The following is a 21,035-nucleotide window of genomic DNA, read 5'->3' as shown; positions in this document are numbered from 1 at the left end:
GAGACACGAGGCATGAGAATCCCTTGACAGTGGATTACAAGGCCGCACAATGAGTCCCACAACTGAAAGAAGTTGTGGAATTTCTTTTCTTAGATGGATTGACACTTGTTCTTTATCAAAGCCAGTCGGAAGACAAGAATAAATTTAACTTGACAATAGGCTAAATGTCACAGGGTAAATGCCTTGGCAAAAAGCAGGCTATTTGGGGTTCTGCTCTACACTAAGCAAAAGAGGCAGCTGCGTGTAGGGTGTGGTGTGAAGAGGCTGCTGGGTGTCCTGTGAGGGTCTGGAGCAGGTGGCCCTGTGTGCCCCACCCACAGCCCTGAGCTTACACGTCGTTTGCTCCTCCTCAGTCCTACAGTCCTGCCTGCAGCCCTCCATGTCTCTTGTCTCTAGAAGACTGGGGAGGAGACGATAAGTGGTGAGGTACTGAACAGGTCTGTGATTCTCAGGCTGAGCTTCAAAGCATGTCTTCCCAATCCCACCCCCACCCTCAGCCTGCAAGCCTCTCCAGGGCAGCACAAGATCCGTAAGTGATTCCTACCCTCAGCTACAGACTTGTTCTCCACTGCCTCATTCCACATCTGCATAATCCTGAATCTTTCACGTAGACCTTTATGCCTTTTACAAAGCTATACCATTTGCCACAAAATACTACTAAGCCCTCCACTCCCACAGGATTCCAGGAAGCAGGGCAAGCCCACATTCACTCATTCATCAAATCAGCACATATTTACTGGATAGCTCATGATAGCTGTGCACTATTCTCAGTGCTAGGAATTAATCTATGAAGAAGAAAGACCCAAGATGTGCCCTCTGGACCTCCTCCTAGGATGTACATCCCTTTGGCCATATATCCCAAGGATGGCCCTAAGTCCAATGCAGCAGAGGTAGCTATGATGTTTGTTAAACATGTGAGTTCCACGGCCCACTCTAGACCTTTTGTAGAAACTGAGTTTCTAGGATGGTGCCTTGGAATCTGCAGTTTTCCAAGCTTCCCCAGTGATTTTTATAAAAACTAACGTTCAAAAACTACTGCTCCAAGGAATGAAGGACTGTAGCTGAAGAGGTTCTTTCTGCTCCTTAGAGTCTGGCCTCAGAGCAAGGGGCATCTTCTGCTCATGGGACCATTCAAGGATGTTCTCTGGGGATTCCGTGCCTTCTAGGTAGTCAGGGCTGGAAGTTGTTTGGGTCTTGGATTTGAAGGCAACCACAAAGCCCTCACCCCAACAAGTGGTCTCCAGGAGCCACGTATTTTATCAGGATTGCTTCCTTTGTGCCCAGACATAGCTGTCTTTTAAAATTAGTCGCTCCTAGGAATGGCTTGGCAATAAACAATGACTAGTTATTTGTACCTTATTTTAAACCAGGGCTCCATATCCTGGCTGTCAGTGATGGCCCACAGAGAGCGGACACGGATAGGAATGGGAATGTGTATTCCGGGACATGTGGCCATGGTGGCCTACAAGTAGTCTTCGGGAAAGGGGAAGCGTGGCAGCTGTGACAGCATTAGAGCTTGGGAGGAGAGCAGGGGAGAAAGAAGGCAGAGAGTAGCTGGAGGTCAAAGAGGTTACTGGGAGAGTCGGGTTCTTCTTCTTCACGGCTTTGCCTGCATCCTGATCTACTTTAGACTGGATGTCTTTCGGACACAATGAGCAAGTGCAGTCTCCTCTGTCCTTCTCCCACTGCAACCAGCTCACAGCACGGATCCCATCTATGGCTTATCCACACACACATCGTTATCACCTGCCCTTGCCCGGCCCTCTGCAGTAGTCTGTAAACTTATTGGGGGCAGCGCAAGATCCACATGTGATGCATGTTTGCCCCCCACACTCCCTAACAGAGCTTTCATGTGTAGTGTGCTGAATAAATATTTGCCAAAGTAACCCCAGCACTTTGGGAGGCTGGGGCGAATGGATCACCTGAGGTCAGGAGTTTGAGACCAGCCTTACCAACATGGTGAAACCCTATCTCTACTAAAAATGCAAAAATTAGCCAGGCATGGTGGCAGACGCCTGTAATCCCAGCTGCTCAGGAGGTTGAGGCAGGAGAATCGCCTGAACCCAAGAGGTGGAGGTTGCAGTGAGCCGAGATCATGCCATTGTACTCCAGCCTGGGGAACAAGAGCAAAACTCCATCTCGGGGCTGGAGGGGGGTGGGGGAAGAGTGAATGAATGCAAATTGAATGGATGGAAATTTACGGAGGTCAGAACCTGGCTCTGCCTGATTTATTCAGCCCCTGGCATAGCATCGCATGCAAATAGCCATTTAATACTTGTGTTTGATGATCATGAAAGTGATAATAACACCCTGCAAGGGATGATTGATAATAAGGCTCTTTATTTGTGGTATCTTTTGTTGGAAACTGCCTTAAATCTGTTTTAGAAGTAGGCAGGGTACAAATAAAAAATGAATGAATGGATGGGGCTTTAAACCCCTGGGGCCTCTCTAGACTCTCCATTTCCTCTCATACCCCCAGAGCAAAGCAGCCTTCTGGGGATGGAAGGTGAAGATAATTTTTTCATTCATGCATGTATTCATTCAACAGATGAGTTTGGAAAACCAGACCATGCTAGTCTTAAGCAGTCACCTTGCTCCAGGGTTTCTAGACCAAGTGACTTACTGAAGTTTCTTTCAAGGCTGTGACTCTTGATTCTACTCAGAAATGTTGGGGATATTGAGAAAGCGATATTGATAAGGCCCCACAGGCATCAGAGATTTAGGGAATGTGTGCAGGCAGCAGGTCTCCATTGTCTCTGCCTATCTTAATACAAAAGCACTGGTGAAATTGCTTTAATGCTTTGTTTGGCATCTGTTTATGTCAAGTCAGATCTTCTCCCAACATCCAAATGAAACCTGATGTGACCTCACATAATACAGCAGATGTGTCACCTTGTAACAAACCCTGCACAAAGGTCTTACTTGACATTTAAATGCATCAACATGGAAATTATATATGATCAGATTTACCTTTCCTAAGCATTTTGCTTCTAGTGGTACCTAAATTATACCAGTTGATTAAAATAGGCAATCAATGTCTGCCTGTCGGTGGTGTCTTAACTTGCTATATATACTGTTGGTAAGTATCACAACATTATTTTAATCTGTAAATCAGATTTGTCAGGTCTGATTTATTTAAACGGCTCTCATGTCCCAAATTCTCTCTGACAGCCCCAATGTGGGAGCCTATCCTCTTCTTGAAAAGGTAATATTGCCTGGGGCTTGGTGCTAGCTTAATAGAGGCAAGGACACTGTGTAGCAAGAAATAAGAGAAAGACAGGCCACCTTTTCCATAACAAGTTTCTGCAGGCCTCCAATAGCTCAGCCAAGCAGCATCTTTTCACAGAAATTAGGAGAGTACTGACTGATCTGGGGGCAAGGCCAAACACATTATTTATGTCAATAATATTATTGATAACAATAACAAAAAATGTTCCCTCATTTACTATGTGCTATGCACTGGGCTAAGTAATTTTTTAAAATGCATTATCCTTTTCAATTCCTACAGCAACCCCATAAGCAAGTACTGCTTTATATATGCCAAAGCTCGCGTTGAGAAAAGTTTAGAAACTTGCTCAGATTTGTCTGGCGCCAGCCTGCAGCCCTAACCATCAGGCGCAGACACACAGCCTCTCTCCAAAGAGTTATTATGATTAACTGGCTTTTTAAAGGAGGGATGGGACGGGGGGGGGGGGGGGACCATTTGTTCGGGGTTACATTCGTACCCAAGACCACTATGGTTCCTTCAAATTCTGTAATACTCACTTCAATAAACCCGTTAATTTGCTGTTTCTCAGCCTTTTAAAATGAGCAAGTCTTTCTACACTTAAATAATAATAGATACTTTTAATATTTATTATGTATAAAAATGACAAAAAGTGCCTTTTAAATGAGTTCCATTACATGCTATTTATGATGGCCTCTTAGATGTGTTTTCGTGATGTATCCCTTATTTAGTGTACAAACAGTGCTTCGCGGGCAGTGGAATTTAGGGACTTCCTACAAGAGGTGATAGGGGCCTATTGGAAGATGACAGCCAGCACTGTAATTTAGAAGATACATCAAGGATGCCAGGGAAAATGCCAAGAACTCAGAAATCGTGGTCTTGCTTCATGTCTTTTTTGTACTGTAGGGCAGTCTTGGTTGGGCAAGGCAGCTAACTTCAGTGAGCCTTAATTAACTTATTTTTACAGAGCTGTAACTTTTTATCTACTTCTTAGATTGACTAGAAAGACCAAATATGGTCCTCTCTTTCATAGTGCTTTGTTTGCTATGATGTATTACAAAAATGCAAATAAATGGTGGTTACATTATCCAAATGGTCTCATATCCTATCATTGTATACAGAAGATTTTACTTTGGGAAACCAACAGCATTTTACAATGGAGTTCTATGAGTAAAGTGCCCCTCAAGCCCCAACAGCTGGCTCATAGTAACAGTGATTTGTGGAATTAAATGAATTGTCTTCGAGGAAAAATCCTGTAGAACGTATTCACAAGTTCCACCCCCGACCCCACCCTGCAGCCGTCCATCTGATAAAAAAAAAAAAAAAAAACTGTTTTGCTACTTATTTTTTGCTAGAACTGTTTTTAAATGTAAGGTAAGATTTTCAAAATGAAATTTGACAGGTTTTTTTTTTTTTTTTTTTTTTTTTACAAGACCTTCCTGTGTTTGTCTTCAGCTCTCTTCTCCCCAGGGGGTTTCCAGTGGGCTGGGAAGGCTGCCAAAGGGTAGGCTAGAGGCTGAAGTCTCCAGGGAGTCTGGGTTTGGGGAAAGAGAGAGAAGAGTTATTGTAGTATAGGAGCAGCGGACGGGAAGAAGGAGCTTCAGCATTCATTGATGGGCCCAACCCACTGGAGGAAGCCTCTTCCTGGGGCTGGAGGAGCTTCCCCGGCATGGGAGGAGCAAAGCTGAAGGAGGCAGGCTGGCTGGGAGTGCAGGAGGGCCATGCAAGGCCCCCTCTGCCCTACCTCACCCCACCCGTCATGGCTCTGTCCTGGGTTTCAAAGTGGTCTCATCACCTCCTCTACACTTCTTCCATTCAGATAGTCCCTTGTCTTGTGTGCCGTGGCTCCATCTTACATTTCTGCTGACTGGAGGGTCCAAACTAGTCTCTGGTCCCACAGCATTTCAGACCTCTCTGAAGAGCATGATTCGTTGGAAAATAAAGAAGCCCTGAATCTATACATATCTTCTACAACTGTCAGTCTTTTGTTGAAACCTTTACAGTTTCTTTAGGGTTAGCTATAGCACAGATAAGAAAAACAAGTCCACTACATATGGTGCAAAATAAATTCTGCCTTCAGTGATCCGAAGCCAGGGCTGGCAAACGTTTTCTCTAAAGAACAACCTAGTCAATATTGTAAGCTGTGAGGGCCATACATTCTTTATCACAGCTAATCTACCTTGTCTTTGTAAGCAGCCATAGACTATATGAATATAGTGGTGTTCCAGTAAAACTCTATTTATAAAAACAGGTATCAGGGCTACAGTTTACTGATTGCTGGAGCAATAAAAACATTTTTTCCTTTTTCTTTCTTCCTTTCTTTCTTTCTTTTTTATTGAGATGTCACTTTGACATTTTGGATTTCAGTAAATACTAGAATGCCTGAATCTCCTCCCCTTTCTCCATTTGCATTGTCAGGTGAGCTCACTGTTGTAGCTAAATGAGAGTTGAGATGGGAACATTGGTTTATTCAGACAGTTGCCATCTCTCTGAAAAGAGTAGCTGAGAAGTTGCATGTGTGCAGCTACTTCTATAGGAAAACACGGAGGAAAGATAACTGGATGCCTAACTAATGAAGAAATTCCCCTGACACTCATAAAAAGACTGAGCAGAAAGGGCCTCTTCTCTCTGGCTCCCTCCCACGCCCTATCCCATATACACTCCTAGTCCCTCTAATGAGAGTTGGCCAGCCCAAAGGATCCCACAAAGGACTCCAGCCATGACCCCAGTCATGTCTGTCCTCTCACTCTCCAAGATTTCCTGCCCCACTATCCTTCCTCTGCAGAGACATTGCCTTTTCAGAGGGGTAATTAACTTCAGTGAAACTCCAGCAAGGCCATTTGTCTAGGGGGCAGAATTTTAGCCTGTTCTACCTCTATCCTTTAGAGAGTAGATTAGACTGACTTCAGCAAAGTTGAATCCCTGGTATTAGCCTTTCAGCTGCCCGCTCCTGCCTTTCCTCTTTTGTAAGCCGTGCTCCTCAGACTCTGTACAAAAAGAGTCACTACTCAGAGAAAAGTTTTGAATTAGCACAAGAACTGGATATACCTGAAACCACAAATCACGAATTTGAGCTACAGAGAGCCTCCCTTGCAGGCATTTGCAATTGCAGTTTGAAGACCAGCCATCTGGATGTTGTCTCAAAGTGTGAGTCTCCATTGTGGCTCCGTCTGTGAAGGAAAAAGTAAAGTCCCTGGAAGAATTTAGAGAGTGGGAGTAGGGGTTTAGAAGGCAGTTACATGTAGACATGACTAGTATTTCCTAGAGGACTGAGTTTTGTAGTGCCTTAGTAATAAGCAAAGAGCCAAAGAGAGGGTTTGTCAGTCATGAATGAAAAGCAGTGGTTCGCAATCAGGGGCAGTTTCTTTGCCAGGGGCACACTTGGCAATACCTGGAGACGTTTTTGGTTGCCACATCTGTCACAGTGGGGAGGGTGCATGCTAATGGCATCTAATGGGTAGAAGCTAAGGATGTTGCTAAACATCCTACGGTGCACAGAACAGACCCCCACAATAAGGATTATCCAGCACCAAGTGTCAATAGTACTGAGGTTGAGAAACACTAAATGAAAGGTGTTTCATGTTCTAAGCAGCCCTCCACTGTGAGTGGTTAAACCATGAGTGGATATGCCGGCTGAGTCACATGAGGGTCACCTCCCAGCAGGCTTCCTTCAGGGTGTGTGCATGGCTAGACAGCAGAGGGCACCACTCCCACCATACCACCTCCATTGTGGTGGCAAGAAGGGGTACATGGATAGGAAATACTTTCATGTTTCTTCCCAGATATGGTGCTATTTTTTTCTAACAAATGTAGGTAAGGGGGCATGTCTCCCCCACGCTCTGCATGGTCAGGGAGATGGGGCAGAACCAGAGAGCCTGGCTCTGACTCTGGCAGAGCCTCCTGATCCTGCTCCAGCCCCTGCTGACTCTGAGTGTGGGCTCTCCCCTGGACCCTACTGACAAAGCAAGTGCTTGCCCTCCCAGTGGTCCTCTCCTTGGCCTGCTGAGCCATGGGCTCCTTGACCATGTTTCTCTTCCTCTTTCCATCCAATCCTACCCACTTTCCATCTTTAAAAAATACTCCAAGTTTCCGGTCTGCTGATGTCCACCTTCTTTGCTTTGTAGGGATTTAGTGAATTTATTCTTGCATACATATTTCCTTGGTCATTTCAGTGGACTTTAGGAAGGCACAGAGGTAGAGGGATCCCTGTAGAACAGCAACTCATCCACTGGATTGAACACCAAGACAGTCACTGGTGGCCTAACGAGAGTAGTGTCAGTAGAGTATGTTGGCAAAAGCCAGACTGTAGTAGGTTGAGTAGATTTGAGTAAAGAAAGGCGTTTTGGTTATCTATAGCTATGGGACAATCCACCCTAAAACTTAGTGGCTTAAAACCTCCATTTATTATTATCTTTTAGAGTTTCATGGGTTGATTGGGTTCAGTTAGATGGTTGTAGATTGGGGTCTGTTTTGGGCTGAATTGTTTTCCTCCAAAAGATATGTTGAAGTCCTAACCCCCGTTGCCTCAGAATTTGGCCTTATTTAGAAATAGGGTCTCTGTACACATGCACATGTATGTTTATTACAGCACTATTCACAATAGCAAAGACTTGGAACCAACCCAAATATCCATCAATGATAGACTGGATTAAGAAAATGTGGCACATATATGCCATGGAATACTATGCAGCCATAAAAAAGGATGAGTTCATGTCCTTTTCAGGGACATGGATGAAGCTGGAAACCATCATTCTCAGCAAACTATCACAAGGACAGAACACCAAACACCACATGTTTTCACTCATAGGCGGGAGTTGAAAAATGAGATCACTTGGACGCAGGGCAGGGAACATCACACACCAGGGCCTGTCAGGGAGTGGGGGGCTGGGGAAGGGATAGCTTTAGGAGAAATACCTAATGTAAATGATGAGTTGATGAGTGCAGCAAACCAACTTGGCACATGCATGCCTACGTATCAAACCTGCAAGTTGTGCACATGTACCCTAGAACTTAAAGTATAATAAAAAATAAATAATAAATTAATACATAAAAAAGAAATAGGATCTTTGTAGATAGAATTATCTAATGTGAAGTCATAATGGAGTATGATGGGCTGTAAATACCATATGACTGGCATCCTGGTAAGAAGAGGAAGGAGACACATAGAAAGAATGCCATGTGATGACAGAGGCAGAGCTCAGACCGATGCCACTGTAGTCCAAGGAATACCAAGGATCGATGGCCACCACCAGAAACTAGGAAAAGGCAAAGGAAGGATTCTACCCAGACTTCAGAGGGAGCGTGGCCCTGCCAACACCTTGATTTCGGACTTCTCACCTCAGAAACTGTGAGGAAATAAATTTCTTCTTTGTGAGCCACCCAGTTTGTGGTACTTGATATGGAATCCCTAGGGGACTAGTACAGAATCTCTCATACAATTGCAGTCAGATCTTGACTTGGGCTGGATTTAAATTCTTAGTCCATTCCTGGTGCTATAACAAAAGCCCTTAGGCCGGGTAATCCATAAGCAATAGAAATTTATTTCTCACAGTTGTAGATGTAGAGAAGTTCAAGGTCAAGGTACCAACAGGTGCAGGTGAGGACTTTCTCCCTGCTTCATAAATGGCACTGTGTTGCTGCATCCTCGTGAGGTGGGAGGAAAGCAAGGGCAAAAGTGACTAACAGACTCCCTCTTGTTCTTTTACTATATCAGGGCACTAACCCCATTCATGACATGGAGCTCTCATAACCTACTTATCTCCTGAAGGCCCCGTCTCTTAATATTGTTGGATTGGGGATTCAGTTTCAACATTAAATTTGGAGGAACACAAACATCCAACCCAGTAGCACAATTGAAGGTTCTATAGGGCTATGTGTCCAGAGGCTTCTCCATATGACAGGTGCTTCGTCGTGGATGATAGGAACTCCTGGGGCCTGGCTGGACATTGTTCTCTTGCTTCTTGCAGCCTTTCCACGTGACCAGGTGTGTTGGACTTTTTTACGTGGCAGCTAGCTTCCCCCAGGGCAAGTGTTCCAGGAGACCCAAGTGGAAGGAACAAGACTCCATTGACCTAACCTCAAAAGTTACACAGTGAGAGAGGGGCTATGAGAGGATAGGCTCCAGAATTTAATTAGTGGTTTAAGCCCGAGACTGCAGGAAAAACACCTGTTTCATTGTATCAGGAGAGAAGCAGATGAGGATGGATAGAGACACAGCAAATGTGTGGATGGAGAGTGACATATGGGAGTGGGTACAGCAGCTTCAGGATGTTGAGAGAATTCTCATGTACTGGCATCTAGTGTCTCTGTGTCTGAAGAAGCAAAGTTATGTGCTGACACTGGTAAGAAAGAAGTGTGGTAGGAGAGAGAGCTTGGGGAGAGTGATGTTTGGAAAGAGCCACAGTGAAGAATGGGGGAGAGAGCTAACTACGATAACATACACCACAAGACCCCAACATCTGTCATTGTTAAATGATAAATTTTGGAAAGGGGAATGAGAGTGAAATCCTGGGGGAGCGGTTGTTTCCTGCTGTCAGTGGCATTCTTGTTGACATTTCCTGAGTTTTCCAGCCCTAATCTAGGTCTCCAGCAGTCAGCGAACTAGATGTTATTTCTGAAATCAACGTAATGGAAGCTGGGAAAATATGATCACTGTTTCATAAGTACATTTCATTAAAATCAATGTCTTCATATTTCGTAGGCCACAAGAGAAGGGAAGAAAAATGTGAAAAATAGTTCAAACATCTCATCTAAACATACTTAGAGAATGCCTTACTCTGTCTTTGTGAACCAGTCCTTCCACGTTTCCCTTTGTAGCATACTACTGTATTTAATGTGGGAAAACAGTACCTAACATATGAATTTTTCTGACTCAGACTGCACAAATTAATTGTATCTCATCCTAGAAAACAGTCATATTTAGTTCATTTTGCTGTGATTGATTGCCTGGGTGTGGGTGAGAGGCAGACCCATTTTCCTCAGTGTTAACTTCAGTTGTGTTAGGTGTGGCCATTTTTGTCAATGATCATGGAGTGAGTTTCTGTGATTAGTCATTTAACTGTATTTGCAAGCTAAATAGAGTGTTTACAACAAACCCCTTGGTTTAGAGACGGAGACCATGTCAAATTGCATCCTATGAAAATTGCATAAATAAAAATTTGCATCTAGAAGGGCCCTTCATGAAAATTATGAAAAGATTGTGGAATTTTTATTTGCATTGTGTAGTAGCTCTGTAATTGACAAATGAATTCTAACTGTAGTCCATAATACATGGCATCCAATGATTATTCATCATAACTGCATATATATTGCTTTGTTCATTATGAAAAGTAACAGTGTTGGCAATCACGTTAATTGTTTTTCTTATCAGATTAGTGACAAAGTGCCATAATGAACATAACCTTCCAGAACGCATTCACTAATGGAATAAACAAAGCTAGGTCTTGGCACAGTACAGATCTTACAAAGACAGATGTGCCTTTTCATCTCTTCCTGAGAGCCACAGCAGTACCACTCTTCTCTGTGAAGTGTCCTTGACTCTAACTTGGTCTGGAATTTCAGAAGCATTCATTACTTTTTGTCTCATGATTAGTCAAAAAAAGATCTGGCTGGGCGTGGTGGCTCACACCTGTAATCCCAGCACTTTGGGAGGCCGAGGTGGGTGGATCACAAGGTCAGGAGATTGAGACCATCCTGGCTAACACGGTGAAACCCCGTCTCTACTGAAAATACAAAAAAATCAGCCAGCTGCTGGGCGGGTGCCTGTAGTCCCAGCTACTCGGGAGGCTGAGGCAGGAGAATGGCGTGAACCCGGGGGGCAGAGCTTGCAGTGAGCAGAGATTGCACCACTGCACTCCAGCCTGGGCAACAGAGCGAAACTCCATCTCAAAAAAAAAAAAAAAAAACTATACCATTAATCCAAACAGAGAATTACATGAAAATTTCTAAAAATGAAGACTTTAAACTAAAGTCCTTGGGTTTGGACAATTGCCTGGAAAGACTTAAATAATCAGGAAAAAAAAAAAAAAGCTTCAAACACCAAGACATTCTCCCTTCTTTAAAAATTTGAAGAAGATTATTCCAGGGTGAAGTAGTATGTTAGTCTGTTTTTACATTGCTATAAAGAAATACCTGAGACTGGGTAATTTATAAAGAAAAGAGGTTTAATTGGCTCATTATTCCACAGGATGTACAGGAAGCATGATGCCAACATCTGTTCCACTTCAGAGGAGGCCTCAGGAAACTTATAATCATGGCGGAAGGGGGAATAGGCGCATCACATGGCTGGAGTGGAAGCAAGAAATAGGGGGGTGCGGTGCTACACACTTAAACAAGCAGATCGCATGAGAACCCTTGTCACAAGAATACCACCAAGTGGATGTTGCTAAACCATTCATGAAGGATCCACCTTCATGAGCCAGTCACCTCCTGCCAGAACCCCATCTCCAACATTGGGGATTACAATTTCACATGAAATTTGGGTGGGGACACAGATCCAAACCGTATCAAGTGTCATCACAGTTGACAATGCCTGAGGTAGTTTTAATTCATCAGTGCATAGACAACATAATTCCCATCTCCTGTGCAGCAAGAGGGGCAGATGCTATCAAGGCTTAAACACTATGAAAGATAATATTTGTTTATCTACAGAACTGAAATCACTACTATAGAACTCATTATTCTCATCTTCCCTAGGTACAAACAAATTTCTTGCTTTAAGAAGAGAAAGTTCATTTCTTTTGCCCTGGTCCCAGGTTTGGTTGGTTTTCTTGTCCTTCTCCTTTTCCTTTGTTTCCTTTTCTTTTTGCTCTTTAAAGGCCAGTAGTTATTCTGAAAATGATTTCTTATTTCTGAAATTAGCATACCCATCACCTTACTAACAACTAAGTCACCTCCATGTGTGTTTCTCAGGGACACCTGCAGGTAAATTGTAAGCAGGTAGTTCATGACAATCATTATATCACTGAGAGAATTTGCAGGAGACATTCAGTTATTTATGCTAAATCAGCCATTATTGGGTACCTATCAGATACTCACACTCACTGTTCGAGGGCCTATACTTCAGGATATGAACTTCCCAGAACAGAGTAGGCATTGAATGTTTATTAAGTAAGTGGCAGTACCCGCTTCCGAGAAGCTCCCACTCTAATGAGGGAGGTGGACCTTTACAAAGAAAAGTATAATTTATAGTTTGAAGAGTATTCTAGAATAGTTAGAAATAACCAAAATGGGAGCACAAGGAAGGAAGTAACCAAGTTTGGGAAGATTGAGAAAGACCCCACAGAAATAGTGTTTGGAGTAGATTTTGAAGGAGGAGCAGATGTTTGTCAGGTGAAAAGGTTGGAAGAATGGTGTCTGAGAATATGTGTGTATTTGTTTGTAGAGGAGTTTGAACACAGGCATTCCAAGCAAGGGTAATGGTACATGTAAAGGCATGGAGGCTGAAGTGGTGTGGTGGATCCTGGAAGCAGTGTTCAGTTTTGCTGGAATCTGGGAGATATCCAGGTGAGGGGCTAATTGAGAAGAAAGATAGGTTCCAGATGTTGAAAGACCCTGTGATCTTCATTGCAAAGTTTTGGGCTTTGCCAGTAGGAATCAAATGATGGTCCAGTAAAAAAGAGACAAAAATCACATTTATTTAAAAAATCAACTTTTCACCATTGAGGTTAATGTCAGCTGTAGGGTTGTTATATATGGCCTTTATTGTATTGAGGTACATTCCTTCCATACCTAGTTTGTTGAGAGTTTTTATTATGAAAGCAGGTTGAATTTTTCATCAAATGCTTTTTCTGCATCTGACGAGATGAGCATATGGTTTTTGTCCTTCATTTTGCTAATATGATATTTCACATCTATAGATTCACATATGTTGAACCATCCTTGCATCCCTAGGATAAATTCTACTTGATCATGGTGAATCATACTTTAAATATGCTGTTGAATTCAGTTTACTAGTATTCTTGTTGTTGTTAAGGATGTTTTGAATCGATATTCATCAGGGATATTGGCCTGTAATTTTCTTTTATTGTAATGTCCTTGTCTGGCTTTGGTATCAGAGTAATGCTGGCCTCATGAAAAGAGTTCCAAAGTACTCCTTTTTCTTTAATTTTCAGGGAACACTTGAGAAAAATTGGTATTAGTTATTCTTTAAATGTTTGTTAGAATTCACCCATGAAGTCATCAAGTCCTGGGCTTTTCTTTGACGGGAGAAAATTTTATTATTGATTCCATCTCCTTATTATTCATATTTTTAGATTTTAAATTTTTTCTTGATTCAGTGTTGGTAAATTGTATGTGTCTATGGTTTGCCCATTTCTTCTAGTTATCCAATTTATGGGCATATAATTCTGAAGATCAGGAACAACACAAAGATGCCCACTTTAACCACTTCTATTCAATATAATATAATATTAGAGGTCCTTGCCAGAGTAATTGAGCAAGAGAAAGAAATAAAAGGCATCTAAGTAAGAAAGAAAGTGGTGAAATTGTTGCTGTTTGCTGACATGATCCTATGTATAGAAAACCCTAAACACCCTATCAAAAAAAAAACTGTTGGAACTGAAAAACAAATACAGTAAAGTTGCAGGATACAAAATCAACAAACAAAAAGCAGTAGTATTTCTATACACTAACAACAAATTATCCACAACAGAAATTTAAAAATTTTATTCATAATAGCTACAAAAACTAAAATACCTAGGAATACATTTAACCAAAGAGGTGAAAGATCTCTACAATGAAAACTATAAAACATTGATAAAAGAAATTGGAGAAGACACAAATACATGGAAATATATTCTGTCTGCATGCCTTGGAAAAATTAATATTGCCAAAATGTGCATACTACTCAAAGCAGTATACAGATTTGAAGCAATTCCTATAAATATTGCAATGCCATTTTTTCACAGAAATAGAAAATAAAATCTTAAAATTTAGATGGTATTGCAAAGACACCAAATAACCAAAGCAATCTTGAGCAGGAAAAACAAAGCTGGAGGCATCACACTATTTGACTTTAAACTATATTACAAAGCTATAGTACATAGAATAACATCATACTGGCATAAAAATAGACACAACCAATAGAACAGAATAGTGAACCCAGAAATGAACTCACACATCAATGATCTATTAATTTTTAACAAAAGTGCCAAGAACACAATCGGTAAGGGACAGTGACTTTAATAAAGAGTGTTGGGAAAACTGGATATCCACATGCAGAAGAATGAAATTAGACCCATATCTCTCTCTACATACAAAAATAAAATCAAAATGGTTTGAGGGCTCAAATGTAAGTTCTGAAACTGTAAAACTAACTAGAAGAAAACATAGGAGAAGAAAACTATGCAACATTGGTTTGGGCAGTTATTTTTTTAATTTGACCCAAAAAGCTCAAGAAACAAAACAAAAAATAGACAAAAGGCATTACATCAGACTAAAAATCTCCATAGCAAGAAAACAACAGAGTGAAGAGAAAACCTACAGGTTAAGAGAAAATATTTGCAAGCAATACCTCTGAGAAGGGGTTGATATCCAAAATATGTAAGAACTCAAAAACTCAATAGCAAAAAAATAAATAACTCAATTTAAAAATGGGCAACAGATAGATGAAAAAATGCTCAACATCAGTAATCATTAGGGAAATGATGAGATTATTACTTCCCACCTGTCATAATGGCTATTATTAAAAAAACGATGCAAGATAACAAATATTGGTAAGGATGGGAGAAAAGAAAATCTTTGTACACTGCTGGTGAAAATGTAAATGAGTACAGCCATTATGGAAAACTGTGTGGAGATTCCTCAAAAAACTAAAAGCAGAACAACAATATGGTCCAGCAATTCCACTACTGGGTAGGTAGTCTAGGACTTAAAATTAGTATTTTGAAGAGATAGCTACACTCTCATGTTCATTACAGCATTATTTACAGTGTCCAAGATGTGGAAATAACTTAAGTATCAACCCAGGGATGAATGGATAAAGAAAAAGGGAAATATATACACAATGGAATACTACACAGCCTTAATAATGAAGAAAATCTGTTTTTTGAGGCAACATGAGTGAACCTAGAGGACGTTATGTTAAGTGAAACAGACCAAGAATGTAAGGAGAACAATTACATGTTCTTACTTATATATGGAGTCTAAAATAATAAAACACATAGAAGCAGAGAGTAGATTAGTAATTACTGGAGGCTGGGGGTGGGGAGTTTGGGGAACGAGAAAGATGTCGGTCAAAGGGCAGAAAGTTGCAGTTAGACAGCAGGAATAAATGATAACTATTTAAGTTGATGGATATGAAATTAGCTTGTTTCAATCATTCCACATCATTCGTGTGTGTGTGTGTGTGTGTATATATATATATAAAATATATAATATATAAAATAACATCACTGTGTACCCCCATAATTGTATGCAATTATAATGTGTCAAAAAATAAAATTAAATTTAAAAACTAAGTTTAAAAATGATCACTCTGTTCAGTGTTTCCTAGGGTAAATAACTTTTTTAAATGATGGATGAAATAAAGGTAACATTTTTCTTTATTTCAAAATAACTCTGAATTTATAATGTTGTGCACTAAGAATCTCTAAAAGGAGATTATACTGTAAAGCATCCAGCATCACCACCTCTTTGTTCGAAAACCAGGAAATCTCAAGGGGTGATAATATTGTGTTCACTTCCATTTATGCAAACTGTGTGTCTATTGGAAAAGGCCATTCCACACTCAAGGACTTCATGTCACATATTTGGGCACTTCAGTGCCTTCAAAATATTAATATAATTGGAGGTTGAAAGGTTCATGCTGTCCCAAGCAAAGCATGAAGTGTTTCATGAATTGGTGGAAAATTAGGACCAGCAGGATGTCATGTGTCCATTTCAGTGTTTTGGTTCTAGGGAATCCAAGACGGTACATGATTGATTAGGATTATTTGTATTTACTTACATAGTTCTCTTTGTGGATATTTTCATCTGAGCTGGGAAAGCACAAAAATTAAGCAGACACCTTTGAATTATTCAAGCTGATGGTTAAAATAGCCCATTAATATTACAGATCACCCCCCTGTACAAAATAATTCCTACATTAGTTCATCTCTCTGCATTAAAGCGTCTGCACCTGAAAAAATTAAAAAGCTTGGGCTACATTTTTAAAAAGTCTTTCCAGCTATAAGTGGTAAGGATTCTATTACTTACTTAAACAGTATATGAGGGCCACATTAATTAGAGTTTATATCACCTAAGCTTTCTCCCTTTTTCAGTAATTGACAGATCACCAAGGCAAATAATGCTTAAGGCAGATCAGATATCTGTGTGGAAACGATAAACAATAGCAAATAATAAACAGATTTTACTTATATATTAAATACTGGTTTCTCAAATTTAAATATTTATTGAGTATGTACTCTGAGATAAGATAGCGACTTAAAACACCTTTCCACTCAAGGCTTGGCACTTAGCACAGCCTGACGTCACTTTTCATGTCATCCTAAGTCTGTTTCCAAAAATGTGGTCGTGAGACCACCTACCAAATCATACTCGCTGGAAAAGCTTATCGATGAACATTCCTGGGTGCTAATCCTCTAGGGACGCAGATTTCATAGAGCAGGCTAGAGCTCAGGAATCTGCATTGTTAACAAACTCCCCAACAGAATCTCATGCACACACATTTAAATACCACTTCCTCCAAGATGTAAATCACTGTGCTGGGAGTATAGCCAAATAAATAGTAGACGAGGGTCTGAGGTAACATCAGAGTAACAGGAGATTAATACCTCTGCGTTCTGGTAGCTCCCCTCACTTCATTCTAACCAATGGCAAGGAAGTCGCTGCTCCTCTGTTTCACCCCTTGTCTTGTCTGAAAGGTAAACAAACTTCGCCTAAGAAAAGCCTCTTCCAGAAAGTAGTTTCGCCAACAAGTGGGGGAAGGGAGCAACAGAGAGGTTGGAGATCTAATGGGGAAAGATCTGCCTTAAGCTTTTTTTTTCCTCAAAAAGTAGATGGAGTTTGGAGAAACAAAGGTGATTCCAGGGTTCACTGTATAAACTATCCAAATGGATTTAGAGATAATACGAGTACATTTGGAGCTAAGGCAAAGATCCAGTACACATATGATAACTCAATACAACTAAAAACACAGTCATTTGATTTTTAATGAATACAAGAATTTTAATATGCTTCCAGACCCTGTTTTTCTTGTTTCTATTTTCTTCTGTTTTTGAAGTTCTCTGTATTCTTGAATGTGGACTTTTTTTTCTTTATAAATCCAGTTCACTAATGCATACAAAGCTCTTTTTCTGCCCTAAGGCTAAGAACATTCCAGGTGAACTAATCAATCAATTTTTGCCCATTAAGAAAGAGCACTAAAATAAAAGAATCCTAACCTTTTGATGGATCTGCTAGTTGTTTGCTAAATACTTTCTTTTTTTAATGGCGAAACACCAAGAGGAGAAGCAGACTTTCACCTTAAGGAGAGGAAAAGCTTCCAGTTCCCAGGGAATTTGTAGCATTTGGGGAATTTGTACCATTTGGGGAATTTTTTTTTCAAATCCTGGAGTATTGGTCAACCATAGCATCACTTGGTGATAGTGGTGTTATTTTTAGTTAAGTCTTCCTAGCCCAAGTTGGAACATGTGCATATTTAAAATGTAGAATAAATGCTTTTGCAAAACAAACTGAGAACCAGGCGTGGTGTCTGGCTTAACTGAATACCTAACTCAGCAATAGCTTTTGCACAGTGTTGTTCAAAGTATCTTCCTTAAATTTTCAGATTCTTTGCCTTATATTATAGAATTGATGGAGTAACTGATTTATTTTGTAGGATCTGAAACTCCCAACTTGTTATTTCCAGGTTCTGAGTGTTATACGACTGAACCTATTGGTAATATGTTGTTCCAGCCTAATGGTTAAATGAGAGAAGTTCATGAAGAAAAATGAGATATGATGTTGCATTTCATGAAACAGCTGTCTCAGCCCAAAGAAATGTTTCTCTTATCTGTAGAAGAAGATAAAATAAGACATAACTGACCAGATATCTTCCAGTTTTAAAAGTTTAACAACAACAACAGCAACAACAACAAAAAAAACAGATGTTTCACAAGCACAGTGTCTAGCCTACCATGGTGTTTTACTCTGGTCTTCTGGTGGATGCTTTTCCTCAGCTGAACATATTCCTAACTAATAGTGGAAATCAATAGAGAAATTGGATTCAGGTTAGAATCCAACTTAGCTGAAGCCATTATTACTTCAAGCAAGAGATACATAAAATTAGAGAATGACAATCTGATTTACTAAATTAATAAGCACACCACAACTATGTTTAACTCAGTATTGTGGTTTTAAAGGTCAGAAGTAATAGAAAAAATCAATCCATTTCTCTCTTCTTTTCTTTTTTCAGGTTTTTGACCAGACAAGCCAACCTTTTCCAAGGTAAACAACATTATACCATTCTCCAATTTGTTGGCAAAATCCAGCAAATTGTTATTGGTTTTAGATAAGTTTTTGCTGTATGTCATGAGTGAGACATTCAAATGGTGCTCAGAATTAGAGTTTACTGGTGATGTTAGTGATGTGAACATGCTATGAATATTGCTTGACTAAGTACTGGACTTAACAGAAATTGAGAGAGAGAGAATGAGAGAGACAGTGTGTGTGTGTGTATCTTTTTCTTGCCCAGTCAGCCCTTTTATGATACAGCAGACTCTTTGTCTCTGATGTTCAAAGACAGAAGAAGGTTTCTTTGTGAGCAGCTGTGGCAAGGCCTTGCACCTCTCCAAAGCCTATTTTGGAAGAATTAGAAAGCCAAGTGCCCCCAGCACAGCCCTAACCTTTCAGCTTTGGTGAGGCCTTCCTGTCCAACTCCAGCAGGAGAGTATTCGCCAAGTTGTTTAACTCTCCAGGAGTATCTGTAAAAATTAGCAATTGAAGATGTGCTAATCATATTAAATAACATAATAGAGATCCTTTTTTATTTCATTAGAAAATCAGAATGCATCTGATGTGCACCATCTGGTTTGTGAATACAGGAATAAGTTTTCAAAAGGGCACATTTCCAAGTTCTATGTTTCATATGCTTCAGAAGGAAAAACCTGTAAGCAGCTCTATTTTTAATGAGAGCAATGCTAAAGCTAATAAGGTTGGGGTGGATTTGTAGTACGTGCCTTTTCTCCTAAACTGCATGTGTTTGCAATACGTTTGGCAGACGTGTCCTGTTGAGAGGCTGGGCTTCCAATTGAAAATTTTAAAGTTCTCCATGTGTTAATTGGAAAATAGAGAAAGCTATCATTGTAGTAGAGCATCTGGCTTCCTAGATATTAATTATGGGTCCATCTACTCATAAAGACTAGTATTTTAAAGTTATCTCCTATTATTTCCTATGTTAATTCTAGAGACTATAAGTTTTCAGATCATGGAAAAAGTCAAGTTAAACTTCATTATGTATTGTATGCTTTTTAAAAATGTCTTTTACATGCAGTCACTGTACATAATAAGCAGAAACAAAATAATAATAAAATATCAGATTTACTATTGCTACCCCCCATACTGAGTTCTTAAAATATATTTTTTATTTAAACAAAAATATAGTTCTGGAATGTAGTCATCTTACTCTATGAAACAGAAACATATTTGGATCACAAACCTGCTTTAGAGGAGTAATTCCTTCAGTTTCTTCCATAATTTTTACAAGTCTATACAGTAACAAACAGGATTTGTGAGGCAATATAATGTTCTTCTTAACCTCTCAGTAATTGGAGGCATCATCTGTATGTATTCCACAAGTCCAGCTCATGCTGATGAAGGAAGTATAATTACATTACAGGCAATCTCATCTAAGGTAATTACAATTGTCACCGTCAATCCAATTAAACAGGATAACTAACTCTACTGAGTCAGAAGCACCATAAAGCTTTCTGACTAAATCCAGGCTTTGGGATAAGGATGTGATTAGAATTTTGAGAATTTTCATTTGCTAAAATACTGTTGCGTATACAAATAGATAACAATGTTGGGAGAGGGGATTGGTGGGGAGAGATTGGATATAAATAGGCTTTTTTTTTTTTTTTTTTTTTTTCATTTACTGGTCAATTTCTTATTTCTAAGCCAGAAATCACTGTAGATTCTCAGCATCAAACTTCAGGCCACACAACATCATTATGGAAAGGTTACCCCAGCATCACAACATCCTAATGCTCTACTGTTCCCATCTGGCCTCTCGTCCTGAATCAAGCCTGGATCTCATTATTCCTTCAGAGACCTTTCATCTTGTTCCAGTTGTAACGATGCAAAACACCATCTCCTAAGCTCCAGCCCTGCCTTTGCAGGATGGAGGAAGTTGGCTCAAATAACAGTCCCTTACCCCTGAAACTCTTGCACTGGTTTGCACAGGGTCAGTGTGGGAGGTAACGTGGAACATCACTAAGAATTACAGAGGTATAATGACAAGTGGATAGGATGCACTTCTCAAAGATTTCATCTCTGTCTCTATAGTCCAGGCAAGAGGATAAGCTTTGGATAACAGAACTCAGAGAATGAGAAGTGGGAACGCTACTGGGCACTGTGACTAACTGATAAAGGGCCCAAGTGAGATGGCATATGCTTTCATTACATGATACACTATGTGAAGATACTGGTGTATTCTTTATGGTTTTTCATATATAAAGAGATATAGGAGATAAACTTCTTCATCGGGGGTAGGAGGGGAGAATTTACAATCTGATGTCAATGGCTCCCTTAGTCACCACTCACCACTCAGCATCATCTCTCAGAAGCCCACACCCTGGCTTTTCTGTCCTGTAGCTGGGACTTTCTGCCT

The 21,035-nt window shown here is 40.3% G+C and overlaps 1 long non-coding RNA gene across 1 annotated transcript; it reads right to left on the bottom strand.

The window, feature by feature from the left end:
• Positions 1 to 4,664: 4,664 nt before the first annotated feature.
• On the bottom strand, positions 4,665 to 19,937 carry LOC103885804. The gene is made up of 4 exons (XR_004185172.1): positions 19,863 to 19,937; positions 16,999 to 17,081; positions 6,275 to 6,419; positions 4,665 to 4,760 (listed from the first exon to the last, which is right to left on the bottom strand). It is a non-coding gene; the product is annotated as an uncharacterized LOC103885804 (long non-coding RNA).
• Positions 19,938 to 21,035: the final 1,098 nt, after the last annotated feature.

This window comes from Papio anubis, chromosome 7 (assembly GCF_008728515.1).
Source record: "Papio anubis isolate 15944 chromosome 7, Panubis1.0, whole genome shotgun sequence".
Classification (NCBI taxonomy): domain Eukaryota; kingdom Metazoa; phylum Chordata; class Mammalia; order Primates; family Cercopithecidae; genus Papio; species Papio anubis.
This window is presented reverse-complemented; position numbering and strand designations above follow the sequence as displayed.